This window comes from Lonchura striata, chromosome 27 (assembly GCF_050655825.1).
Source record: "Lonchura striata isolate lonStrDom1 chromosome 27, ASM5065582v1, whole genome shotgun sequence".
NCBI classification, from domain to species: domain Eukaryota; kingdom Metazoa; phylum Chordata; class Aves; order Passeriformes; family Estrildidae; genus Lonchura; species Lonchura striata.
The window spans coordinates 11,598,488-11,612,176 of record NC_140729.1 but is presented as its reverse complement, the minus strand read 5'-3'; the positions used below and the strand labels follow the sequence as shown (position 1 = coordinate 11,612,176).

The following is a 13,689-nucleotide window of genomic DNA, read 5'->3' as shown; positions in this document are numbered from 1 at the left end:
AGCTTGTGACAACCTCAAAGACCCAAACCCTGAGTAACCTTTGAGCTGCTGCTCCTCCCAGGGCTTTGGTGCTGCTCAAACAAATATTAATTAATTTATAGTGGCAGAGTAATTTGGGGCTGCTCTGGTCACCAGGGGCTGCTGAGAGGTGGCAAACGTGGGCCTGGGAGTGCTGGCTGGTTCAGGAATTCTGGCTAATTCAGGAACCTTGGCTAATTAATTCAGGAATCTTGGCTAACCCAGGGAATTCGGGCTAACCCAGGGAATTCTGGCTAAATCAGGGAATTCTGGCTAACTCAGGAATTCTGGCTAACTGAGGAATCTTGGCTAATTCAAAGAATTCTGGCTGATTCAAGAATTCTGATTAATTCAGGAATTCTGGCTAACTCAGAAATCCTGGCTAATTCAAGGAGTCCTGGCTCTCCTCAGGAAAAGAGCCAGGACATTTTAGGTGACCCCAAGCAGCCCCTAAAAGTCCCCCTGCCTTGGGTGGGCTGATCCAAGAGCAGATTTTCCTATTCCATAAAAAACAACGACTTCTCCTGGCCTGGGCCCCTCTGGGTTATTCCTGCCCCAGGCCCCTTTTCCTTCCTGGACCCCATTTATTCCCATTTCCAGAAGGATGAACAACACTCAGCCCCTGGGTTTGGGGGATTTTCCCAGTTTTTGCTGCCTGGGAATGCCCAGCCTCTCCAGGAAGCAGGATTGTCCTTGTGCAGCCCCAGCTGGGATGGCTTTTCCCAGCTGATTTTTAACCAAAACATCTTCTCTGGGAATTCCAGCCCCTCTCCACTCTCCTAGAGAACAATTCCCAATTCCCAATCTCCCATCCATCCCTGCCCTCTGGCAGTGGGAGCCATTCCCTGGGTCCTGTCCCTCCATCCCTTGTCCCCAGTCCCTCTCCTGCTCTCCTGGAGCCCCTTTGGGCCCTGGAAGCTTCCCTGGAATTCTCCACTCTGGAATTGTCCCAGAATTTTGTTCAACCAAAGGCTGTAAGCACAAATCAAACGCAGGAAAATCCTTTCAGGGCTGTGGATGCTTCAAAAGCCTCCTTCAAAAAGAAAGAAAAAAAAAAAAATAATAAGCCCCAAATTCAAGGAAATGTTCATTAAGGGAAAACCTGAAGGATTCCAAACCCTCTGGCTTTGGGAATCTGGGAAAGCCAAGATAAGGCCCTGAACATTGAGGGATGAAGCATTCAAATGCAATCTGCATTTCCAGCTTTCCTTGGAGCTTTGTTGCTGTCAAATGCCCACAGCTGAAGTAGGAGCTGGAATACTTGGGAAAACCTTGGAATTTGGGATGGCGCCAGCAAGGTGAAAAAGTTTGGGGCTGTTCCCTGTCCCAGGAGTTCTAAAGGTGATTGCAAACATTGGATTTTGATTCCTGCTTTTTCCAAGCGCTGGAGCGAGGTTCAGAGCCTCAGGTGAGGTTTGGGGGTGCTCTGGTTCCCCTTGGGAATCATCCAGGTCCTTCCCTCGTCCCAACCCTCCCCTGGGGGGCTCCGTTTCCTTCCTGGGGGAGCTTGGAGCACTTTAATCAATCCCAGGGAGACCCCAGGGGATTTCAGGGCTGGAAAAAGCTTTGGAGATAAAAGTCTCTTCCAAAGGCTCATTAAATTTAATTGGATTAATCCCTTTAGCTCAGGGATAATCTTGTGCTCCCATTTTGTCCAGTTGGTGCTTGAGACCTCCCAGGTGCTTCCAAGGGCAATTCCTGAATTCCAGATGCTGACAGGGTGTGGAAAGGGTTTTCCCCTCCTGGGAATGGATTTTCCACTCCTGGGAATGGGTTTTCCACTCCTGGGAATGGGTTTTTCCCTCCCAGGAATGGGTTTTCCCTCCTGGGAATGGGTTTTCCCTGCTGGACAGGCTCTGGAAGAGCAGCAGGACCTGGCAGTGCCCTCTTAAACCAGCATTGCTTGGGGCAGCTCTGGAAGAACTGAATGATCTGATCTGGAATATGAAATATTCTGTTCTGGAGGAGCAGAGAATCTGCTCTGAATGGGAAAGAAAACCTGCTCTGAAAGGACAAAGACTCTGCTCTGGAATATTAAATAATCATCTCAGGAGGAGCCAAGAATCTGCTCTGGAGGAACAAATAATTTGCCCTGGAGGAAGAAAGAATCTGTTCTGGAATATTAAACAGTCTGCTCTGGAGGAATAAATAAACAGCTTGGAAAGAGCAAAGAATCTGCTCTGAAGGACAAACACACTGCTCTGGAAGGATAAAGCATCTGCTCTGAAGGAGTAAATCATTTTCTGTGAAGCAATAAATAATCCGCTCTGGAATATTAAACTATGCTGGGGGAGCAAAGAATTTGCTCTGAAGGGCCAAAAAAATCTGGCCTGGAAGAAGAAATAATCTGGTCTGGAATACTAAATAATCTGATTTGGAGGAGTAAATAATTTGCTTTGAAGGAATAAAACATCAGCTTTGGAGGACAAATAAACAGCTCCAAAGGAATAAAGGATCTGCTCTGAAGGAATAAATAGTCTGCTTTGGAATGTTAAATAATCTGCTCTGGAGGAATCAAGAATCTGCTCTGGAGGAGCAAAGAATCGGCTCTGGAGGGACAAATCCCCAGCTCTGGAATGTGAAACTGCTCTGAGGGAACAGCTGAGCTGCCCCAGGGAAGGAGGAGGCAGAACTGGGAAGGACTCTTGGCTTAGGGGGGATGGAGGGGAGAAGATGGATCTGTGGGGATGGGGGGACCCAGCTGGGGACAGGGGGACAATGCAGGGCCCTGGGATGGATCTGGGTGTGGGAAAGGCGCCCAAACCCAGGGATTCAGCCTTTTCCTGCTGGTGTCCCATCATGGAGTGAGGGAAGCTCATCCTCCCTGTGCTTTAGGGACAGTCCCTCAGAGGGGCTGGGGGGTGGCCTTGGTGGCCTCCCCAGGGCTGTGGGCACAGCTGCCCTGGCACCTTGGGGACAGTGGCAGGAGCCACAGGTGACCTGTGCTGCTCCTGGGCCCCTTCCCTGTGCCCCCCAGGCCACAGTGCCCAGCCTTCCTCCTGGTCTGGCCCAGCAGGTGTGCCACCCTGGCTGGTACATCCTGAGCTGGAGCTGGGGACATCATGAGCTGGGACAGGCTGGGGACATCCTGAGCTGGAGCTGGGGACATCATGAGCTGGGACAGGCTGGGGACATCCTGAGCTGGAGCTGGGGACATCATGAGCTGGGACAGGCTGGGGACATCCTGAGCTGGAGCTGGGGACATCATGAGCTGGGACAGGCTGGGGACATCTGAGCTGGGGCTGGGGACATCCTGAGCTGGAGCTGGGGACATCCTGAGCTGGAGCTGGGGACATCCTGAGCTGGAGCTGGGGACATCTGAGCAGGGTCTGGGACATCTGAGCGGGGCAGGCGTGTGGCAGCAGCCCCGGAGCTGGGCTGGAGCAGTGTCACCAGTCCCTGAGCACAAACGGAGCTGGCTGGGATGGGTTTGGAATTCTGCCACTTCCAGCAAGGCCGGGGCAGCCTTGGGACCCGGCAGTGCCTGGGTGGAGTGTGGCCCTTGGGGTATCTGTGCTGTGGCTCTGCTTTTCCACAGCCCCAGGAAAAGAGGGAAAAGTCTGTGGGGGTGGCAGGGTGATCTGCAATGGGAGCAGCAGGAAGGGAAGGGCTTTGGGGATGGAAAAGTCTCTTTTCTGTCCTTCAAGCTCAGGGTGAGGGAAAGAAAATGGGGGTGTCCAGAGAGGGGATGGGAGAGAGGGATTTGATGTCAACCATCCCAAAATGTGCCAGGCAGAATGCTGGTCTTTGTGAGGAAAGATTGCTTGGAATCCAGGGTTATGGAATTGTTCAGGTTGGGAAAGTCCTCTGAGGCGAGTCCAGCGTTCCCCAGCACTGCCAAGGCCACCACTGGCTCCTGTCCCCAGGTGCCACATCCACCTGGATTTAAATCCCTGCAAGGTCAGGGACTCACTCCCCGGCTGCCCTTTCCCAAAATCCAGCTGAAGCTTCCCCTGGCACAGCCCGAGGCCGTTTCCTCTTTTGTGGAATTCTTGCCTGGAGGAAAAGGGCTCTGAGCCAGCTCTGCCCTCCCTTGGGATCTGCTCACCTCTGATCCACCAGGGCACCTTCAGCGCTCTTGGAATTGTCACTTCCAGGGAAGGATCCCATCTTCCCTCGTTTTGCCCAAATCCAGCATCTCCCCAAACCATTCTGGAGCCAGCCCCAGTCTGGTCCCGGGGGGGAGCAGAGGATCCCCCTTTGTTCCTCCAGCCCCCGGAGTGTTCCCCTGGGAGCTTCTCCATCATTTTTCCAACCTTTTCCTCCCGGTCCTGCAGACTCCCTGTAATTCCAGGAGCAGCTCAGAACCCCAGGGATGTCAGAGCTGATTGAGGGGGAAATCTCAAAGCCCCTCTTTATCTGCACACTGTCCCCTCAGCTGGGGCTGGCACCGGGCTGGAGTGTCCCAGATGAAGGGGTTGGGGTCGGTATCCTGGGATAACCTGTTCCACTCTGGATCCTTTGTTTTCCCCACTGCTTTTCCTGCTGCTGGAAATGTTCTGCTCCCGTCTGGTGTTTGCCTGGGAATATTTATAGAGAGGATCCGGAGCTTTCCCCTCGCCAGACACAACCCAAGCTGTGCTGGACTCCTCCCAAATCCTGCCTTTCCCGCTCCTCTTCCCATCCCAGCCACTCCTGGGGTGCTCCTTTCCCTGCCCAATCCATCCCCCCCGTGGCCAGAGCTGGGGGTGGCATTTCCACTGCCAGGGCTCCTAGAGCCCCGTCCCGTGGGGTGTTGGCACCTGGGAAGGTGAATTTGGGAGAGGAATGGCATGAAATCCAGACTGGAGACACCACACCCTCCATAAGTCCTTAAAAAGGGATTTTCCATCTCAATAAGTCAAGGGACAGGGTGGATGGATCATCACCATGGTGAACACTGGGCTTGATGGTCAGCTCTGAGGTGGCCACAAGTTGAGGAATTCCCTTGTTTGTCTCTCTTGGAAAATCCATCTGGACTCAACTCTGCTTCATTCTTACCCATTGCTGGATTTCACCTCCTGCTGTTTTCTCCCCATTCCTTGAAAACCTTCCAGTGCCAGCCCCACCATTTCCTACCCAAATTCCCATCAGCCTGGCACTGATGGACATTTTGGACTATTTTCCCTCTCTCCAGCCCAGTTCCACCAGCCTGGGCTGCCTGGAGGTTTCCCAGGTTGGTTGGGAAATCCTGCCCCTCCTGCTGCCCCAAAGCTGGAAATGCCCTTTGGGTGGCACCAAAACTCACTGCAAATCTTTTATATTTATATTTCCATTTATTTATCCATAAAATCCTCTGTAGTGGGAGTGGCAGGAGAGGACAGGGCTGGGGGGACACCTGGGGACATTGGGGGACAAAGGGAAGGAGGTGCTGTAATGCTTAGGGATACAGAGAGGGAAAATCCTTTCCTGGAGAGGAGAAGCTCCAGGGAGAGCTCAGAGCCCTGCCAGGCCCAAAGGGGCTCCAGGAGAGCTGGAGAGGGACTGGGGACAAGGGATGGAGGGACAGGACCCAGGGAATGGCTCCCACTGCCAGAGGGCAGGGATGGGTGGGAGATTGGGAATTGGGAATTGTTCCCTGGCAGGGTGGGAGACCCTGGCACAGGGTGCCCAGAGCAGCTGTGGTGCCCCTGGAGCCCTGGCAGTGCCCAAGGCCAGGCTGGACAGGGCTGGAGCAGCCTGGGACAGTGGGAGGGGTCCCTGCCATGGCAGGGGTGGCACTGGGTGGGATTTACGGTCCCTTCCCACCCAAACCATTCCGTGACCTTGTGATCTCTCTTTCATCTATAACAAAAACTGGCTGGACTCTTGGATATCCCAGTCCCATCCATCCATCCATCCATCATCCATCCATCCATCCATCCATCCATCCATCCATCCATCATCCATCCATCCATCCATCCATCCATCCATCCATCCATCATCCATCATCCATCCATCCATCCATCCATCCATCCATCCATCCATCATCCATCCATCCATCCATCCATCCATCCATCCATCCATCATCCATCCATCCATCCATCCATCATCCATCCATCCATCCATCCATCCATCCATCCATCCATCCATCATCCATCCATCCATCCCAAAGGGGCAGCAGCTCTGCCAGGACTGCTCCTCATCCCTGGGATTTCTGTTCCCTCTGGCTTGTCCAGCAGCCGGAATCAGCAGCAGCTTTTCCCTGTTTAATTTTTCAGGCAGTTCCAGGGGAAGCAGCGAAGCTCCTGGAGGGGGAGGGATGAGCAGGATCTGGTTCTGTGCCTTTCAGAGCTGTTTTCCCTTATTTTGATTTCTCCGGGATCATCCCAGTCCCTGGGGGCAGCACTGAACAAGACTGGCAGATGGGTGACACCCCCGGCTCTGATGCCGGGAACATCCCTCCCTGCCTCCGGGGAATCTCTGCTCCTTCCCACCCCCTATTCTTCCAGCAGCTCCCAAGGCTCCGGGATGGCTGCGGAGATTTGGGCTCTGCTCCCTCCTGCCCCTTCACTGCCACACGTGATTCCCAAGGGATGCTGAGGTGGGAAGGGAATTTTTATTCCTTCCCCAGCACGGAGAAATCATGGAATCAGCATCCCAGGATCATTTCTGCCTGCCCTGGGATGACCCCCAGGAGAGCAGGTTATGGGATGCTTGTTGTCTCATTTTAATGATTAAAAATTTAGTTTAATAGGGAGCAGCAAGGAGATGGAATATTGAATTCCTGGCTCCTGCTCATCCAGCAAAACGTTTCCCAGCCTTGGGCTGGAATCCTGGTGCTTTCTTCTGCTCATGGATTATGTAAGGAGCTTTTTAATAAAATCCATGGAGCTCTGGATTTTTTGGCACTTGTTCCTCCCCGGTCACCCTTCACTGCCACACGTGAGTCCCAAGGGATGCTGAGGTGGGAAGGACCTTTTTATTCCTTCCCCAGCCTAGAGAAATAATGGAAGCAGCATCCTGGGAGCATCCCTGCCTGCCCTGGGATGACCCCAGGAGAGCGGCTTCCCAGACATTTTAATGATTAAAAATTAAGCTTAATAGGACACAAGCAAGGAGCTGGAATACTGAATTCCTGGCCCCTGCTCATCCAGCAAAACCTTTCCCAGCCCTGGGCTGGAATCCTGGTGCTTTCTCCTGCTCCTGGATTATGTAAGGGGGTTTTTAATAAAATCCATGGAGCTCTGGATCTTTTGGCTCTCCTGCCTCCCTTCACTGCCACACGTGATTCCCAAGGGATGCTGAGGTGGGAAAGGGATTTGTATTCCTTGGTCATGGAAGCAGCATCACCTGGCAGGAGCATCCCTGCCTGCCCTGGGATGACCCCAGGAGAGCAGCTTCCCTGACATTTATTCCCTCTTTTCAATGATTAAATAGGAGCAAGAAGCTGGAATATTGAATTCCTGGCTTCTGCTCATCCATCAAAACCTTTCCCAGCCCTGGGCTGGAATCCTAACGCTTTCTCCTGCTCCTGGATTATGTAAGGGGTTTTTTAATAATATCCATGGAGCCATCTGGCCCCAGATTTGGGATGCAAATGCAATATGTTCCCTAAAAATAGCACAGCAGCTCCATGGGGTTGTACAACACCTCCTGCTCCTCGGGAAGGGAGGGAGCTGGGAGAGGAGGGAGCAGGGAAAAACCTCCTCTCCAGGCTGGGGAGGAGCTGGAGGAGCTCTGGAGTCCCAGCTCCTGCCCCTTCCCACTCCATGACCCAGGGATGGGGTGGAAGGCACCCAAATAAATGAAAAATGGCAGATAAATCAGGAATTTCTGTAGGGAGGCTTTGAGTCCCAGCCCAGGGCAGGTGGGAGCTGGGGCTTGTCCTGGATATTTTTCCCAGTTGATGTGTAGGAATTCCAGAACCACGGACTGCTTTGAGTTGTGAGGGACTTTAAAGTCCATCCATTGGCAGGGACACCTGCCCCTGTCCCAGCTTCTCCAAACCCTCTCCAACCTGGCCTGGGGCACTTCCAGGCTGGAATTCCAGAGGTGCCAGAGGGAAGCATTGGCTCCGTGCCCTCATCCCTTGGGATCAGTGACCCCTTTGCTTCTTTCCCAGCCTTTGCTCCATCCCAAATTCCCTCTTTTGCTGGCAAAGCCGGTTTTCCTTCTCTCTCCCATCCCTGCCGCGTCCTTCTCCCTGAAGCCAAGGGAAATGACACTGGAGGGGTCCTGTGGTGACAGCTGGGACGACTCCAAACCCCCTGGCAGCCCCTTCCAGGGCCTGACCCCCCTTCCTTCCCATCAGGGAATCTTTCCTGGACCCAGCCGAGCCTCCCGAGGCAGCCTGGAACCGTTCCCTCTGTTCCCTCCCAGCCTGTCCCTTTTTCCAGGGGGAATCCCGATCCCCCTGGCTGCCTCCCCCTGCCTGGGAGCCGCGGAGCCCCGAGGCTCCTTTTCCCAGGATGGATTCATTCCCCGGGGTCCGGGCAGGGCTCCCAGGACATCGCTGCTGCCGAGCCCCGGGGAGCAGCGCCTTCTCCCAGTGCATGTGCCAGGCACTCCCTCCTATCCAGGAGGAATTCTCTTGTCCCTGATTGCTCCCGGAGCTCAGCCCACAGCAAAAACACCCCCAGGACAAAGCTGGAGCGAGTGATGTTCCTGGAAAAGCTGCGTGGCCTCAGCTGGGATCAGTGCTCAGATTCCAGCTTCACCTCCCCGTTCCCGGGGAACTGAAACTCCGATTCCATGGAAATCAGAGCACTCTCGGGGCAGCCAAACTGGTGAAACTGGTGCCTTCACAACTCCACATTTTCCCAGGGTGGGATTGCAGCGCCCGCTTCCCTGGAGCCGTGTTTCCATGGCAATTGGAGTTTTTGTTTCAATGTGTATGCCTTGGTCTGAACAGCCAGGTGTCTGCTGAGGGAGGCAGGAGCCTCCCCTGAAATGGAAAATGCAAACCCACACCCCTCCCTCCAATTGTTATAGATTTGGGATTAAGGGGCTCTCAGGCAAAGATATGGGAATAGGAATAACAGTTCTTTAATAGGAAAAATAAAAATAAAAATGTAATAGTATAAAACAAAACAAAACAAAAAAAACCAAAAAAACCCCTGCCAGAGTGAGAGCAGCCCTGTCCCCTGTGGGTCAGGGAGGTGGCTCAGCCCCATCCCAGGGGGCTCAGCCCTCCTGCAGTGCCAGCTGTGCTTCTGCTGGAGCAGGATCTGCACAAGGGGGGAGTTTTCCTTGGAGCTCCAGGGCTGGGGGAGATGGGCCTGGGCTCCTCTGGGAATGCAGGGGGAAGAAAGCTGCTCCTCTGGGAATGCAGGGCGAATAAAGCTGCTCCTCTGGGAATGCAGGGGGCAAAGGCTGCTGTGCTGTTCCCAGGTCAGATTGGATCCAGGTAGGAATGCTTGGCTTCTCCCCTGGGTGCAGCATCTCGCCATGGATGATGGAATTTTCTCAGCCAGGCAGGGACACTCAGTGGCCATGGACAGCAGAGATCTCCTGGAGGGAGGATTGGCTGTGGGAGAGATAAAGAAAAGTGCCCAAAGAACAGCAGGGACCTGCCCCAGCTCTGAGAGGTGGCAATGGATACACACCCCAGACACATCTCGCATTTCCAACCCAAGCCAGTGTAAATCTTTGGGAAAAATGTGAGCATTGAGAGTTTGCTCAGGATTCCTGCCTGAGTATGGAGGGGTTGGAGGAGCAGGAGATTCCCTGGGAGCACAGGGAGCATCCAGGGATCCCCTGTTCATCCTCAGCATCCCCTGCTCAGCAGGGCCTGGGGGTGACCTGAGGACACAGATTCAAGTCCCAGATGCTTCCTGGAATAATGAGGAATGTGGGAGGATTTTGGGAGGCTCAGGGTTGGTGGGAACAGGGAGAACACCCAGAGCAGCTTCTTGGTGCTGGGAATTCCTGCCCTTCCCAGGGGTCACACAGGAGGTAGGAAACAGGGGATCCCTGGAAAGAGGAAATCCTTGGGAAGGTTGGGAATCCCTGGGAATGTTGGGGTCCCTGGGAAGGTAGGCAGCCCTGGCTCATGGTTTCCATGGTGATACCAAGCAAAGGATGCTGGAAAACCTCGGGATGAACTCAGCATTCCCAGGACATGTCTGGCCCCCGCTCCAGGTCCTTCCTTCCCGAGGAGCACCAGGAGTCCTGGTCCCAGGGTGCCCTCCAGGGATGCACATCTGGGCTCCTGCCAGATGTGGCTCCTGGGGCCGTTGCTCCTCCTGGGCCCCTCCTGGGGTCTGGGGGCACTTGGGGGTGGGGGGAGCCCTTGGAGACCCTTCCAGCCCAAGGAATTCCTTGGGATGTCATTCCGGTTTTATGGAGGGGAGACTGAGGCCAAGGACCAGGAAAACCTTTCCCTAGCTCTGTTCCCTCTATCCAGAGCAGGAGATTTATGGGAATTAACAGAGGAATTCCCAGATGGAGCTGTGTGGGACCTGCTTTGGCTTTCTCCAAGCAGGAATATCCCCCCTGGAGCTGCTGATTGGGGAAGGCAATTCCAGAGCTGGGGATAAAAATTCCAGAGTTACAGGATCACAATTCCAGAGCTATAGGATCACAATTCCAGGACTTAGGATAACAATTCCCAAGCTGGGGGATAACAATTCCAGATCTGGGGGATAACAATTCCAGATCTGGGGATAACAATTCCAGAGGATAATAATTCCAGAGCTGTGGGATAACAGTTCCAGAAGTGAGGAATAACAACTGCAGAGCTGGGGATAACAATTCCACCAGAAACACCTCCCAGCTCTGGCTGTATCCTCATTTCCCAATAAGTCAGTGCCAGGATCAGCTCCAGCTGTTCATTCCCAGGGGGAATTGGATGTGTTTGCTCTGGACCAGGCAGGGTGAGAGGGAAGCTCCCAGCTTTTGGGATTTTAATTCCTGAGTTTTCAGAGATGAGCTCGGTCCCAGCCAAGCTCTGCTGCTGCTCCCTGTAGAGTTTTCCTGGGATGCCCAAAAAAAGTCATGGAAAGGCAACAGCTGTAGGAAGCTGAGCTTCCCTCTGCAGCCAGCTGGGAGCAGGTGCTGAATTAATCCCAGATTTAATTCAAGCTCCTTTAATCCTGCAGGGGAAAGAGCAGCTCAGGATTTGTTGGGAGAGCCCTCCCTGGGAGCTGGAATGGATTTAATGTGTGGGAAAATGCAGAATTCTGGATTATTCCCAGCCTGGAATGCTCTAAAACCTCAATTTCCAGGCTCTGAGAGTGGGGCTGGAGATGAAGGAATGGGATGGGCTTCTCCATATCCCTAAATGAGGTTTAAAACTGGGATGTGCCAAATCTGAAGGGATTGGAATTGATTTTGAATTTATCTGACCCAATCCAAAGATTTCAGGATTATCTTTCCCCAAATTGATGGGTGATTCCAAAAAATAGGCTCATTGCACCCAGACTCTGCTGGGTGCAAGAATGGATTTACTGTATGGAAAAATGCAGTTTCCAGGGTATTTTTTATAATTCCCAACCTGGAATGGGCTATAAACTGAATTTCCAAGCCCTGAGAGTGGGGCTGGGGATAAATGAAGCGTTCCCAATGTCCCAAACAAGGTTAAAACCTGGAGGTGCAATCCAAGCTCCAAAGGATTGGGATTGGTTTTAGTTTCTCTGAGCAAATCCAAGGATTCCAGGATTATTTTTCCCCACAGTAATGGGTGTTTATAAAAAATGAGAAGAGCAGTGCCTCAGCCCCAGAGATCCAGAAGAAATTCCCAGAAAAAGCCATTCCAAATGATGCTAAAATTAGAAAAAAATTTGGAAAAAAAATCTGTCAAAATTGGAAAAAATAAGTAAGATTGTCAAAAGTTACTAGCATTTGAAATATTAATTAAATAATGGCTGGGATTTTTCCCTGGGACATTCAGAGCCCTCTCCAGTGCCAGGGGTTGTTGTGTCCAGGGAAAATTCCTTCAGAAATGAATGACCCCAAACCCAGATTTTTGGGGCTGCTGGGCCCTCCCTTTTCCCACAGCTCCAAGAAATATTTAATCCCCACTAAAGCTCCTGGATCCCAGCATGGGTGTGGAATATTTAGGATGCAGTTAATGAGTTCTGATCCAGACATTTCCATGCAAGCTGGGCTTTTAACTTGCCTCTCCTAGCAGCAAACAAGAATTTTGGAAGGAATCGATTCTTTATGAGAAGGGACAATTTTTCCAAGCCAATTCCATGTTTTTTGTTTCTTTCTTGTGCAGGAGAAACAAGGAAAGCTGCCTGGGGTTGGCAGCTCCTCTAAAAAAATCCTGTTTGTTTTGTTTTCCTGGGTATCATCACTGATGGAATTCTGTAGTTGTGGGGTTTAATCCCAAAGTTTGTTCCATGCTGTGGCCTTTCCCTCCCTTTCCATGGGCACCACTAGCTTCATTCCAGGGTTTCCCATTTAAAATTCCAAATCCTGCTGGGTTTAAGATTAATTTGGCTACCTGCAGGCTGATATGGATGGACAGGGATTTACCCATGGGCAGACCCCTGGGCATGGGAAATCCATGGAATTAAAGCTGGGGCAAGTGCAGAAATGGGCAGAGGAGTTTTGGATGGAAAATATTTTGGGAAAATTCCTGTTGCCCAACAAATTAAACTAAATAGGAGTTTTTTCATCTGAGGTGTCAGAGAATTACTGAGGCAAGCAGATGGAATCTCCTCCGGAGTGCTGGAAGGGGATCAACACCCAGCAGAGCCGTGGGGGTGGTGGGACCGGCAGGAGCAGGAAAAATGGGATGGGAATTGGGGCTGGAGGGCTTGGGGGGAGCTTGGGAAGGGTTTGAGCCTGGCCTGGCCTGGGGTTTGGGCAGCTGGGGAAGATCCTGGGATGCTGTGGGGCTGTGGAGATGGGATTGGGATGGGATTGGGATCTTCTCCATCACCAAAGGCATTTGGGAAGAGCTAGCAGGGGTTTGTTCCCAAAAGGTGTGGGAATGTGTGGCTGGGGGCTGGGGTTTTCCCAGGAGGTGGCAGCAGTGTCTGGCCTGGGGTCTCCAGAATCCCAGACTCCTGGCTCAGCCCTTGGCTGTGGCTTTGCTGAGCTGGGAGGTGACACCTGGCAGGGGCTGGAAGGGAGGGGATCCGAGCACTGGGATGCTCCTCTTTGTCCTGGCCAATCCCAACATAAACCCATCCCACCTGTGGGGTGTTGATTTGTTTGCCTTGGCAGCTCCTGGGTGAGCAGGGTCGGTTCAGGTGGGATTTTGGAAAGGAATTCCTCCCCGTGAGGGCAGGGAGTCCCTGGCACAGGGTGCCCAGAGCAGCTGTGGTGCCCCTGGAGGCCTGGAAGTGCCCAAGGCCAGGTTGGAGGGGGCTTGGAGCAGCCTGGGCCAGCGGGAGGTGTCCCTGCCATGGCAGGGGTGGCACTGGGTGGATTTAAGGTCCCTTCCAACCCAAACCATTCCAGGATTCCATGATCCTGTGGGGAAAATCCTCTTGGGAGAAGGCAGCAGATCTCTTTGCCAGCAGAGTTAAATCCTGAATTTCTGAGATCCACAAAAACTCCTCCAGAGTCCCCTCCTTGTCCCCTTGTCCCCTGCCCGTGTCCTCCCAACCCTCTTTGTGCAGACCCTGGAGAAGCAGCTCTGGAGCTGGGAGTGGCTGGGATTCCCTGCTCCCGAGGTTCTCCCAGAGCTGTTGGAAATTGAAATGCACAATGAAATAGTAGGAAAATGCTACGGAATAGTGGGAGGCTGAGGAATGATTCATCCTCCAAGAGAAGCTCCTCAGATGTGGAGGTGGCACTGCTGGCCACCAGCGTGGA

At 52.9% G+C, this 13,689-nt stretch overlaps 1 protein-coding gene across 8 annotated transcripts in view; it reads left to right on the top strand.

Annotated features, from left to right (window-relative positions):
* Nucleotides 1-13,689, top strand: part of LOC110479572 (acid-sensing ion channel 2) — a 407,232-nt gene that overhangs the window by 373,517 nt on the left and 20,026 nt on the right. The window lies entirely within an intron of this gene.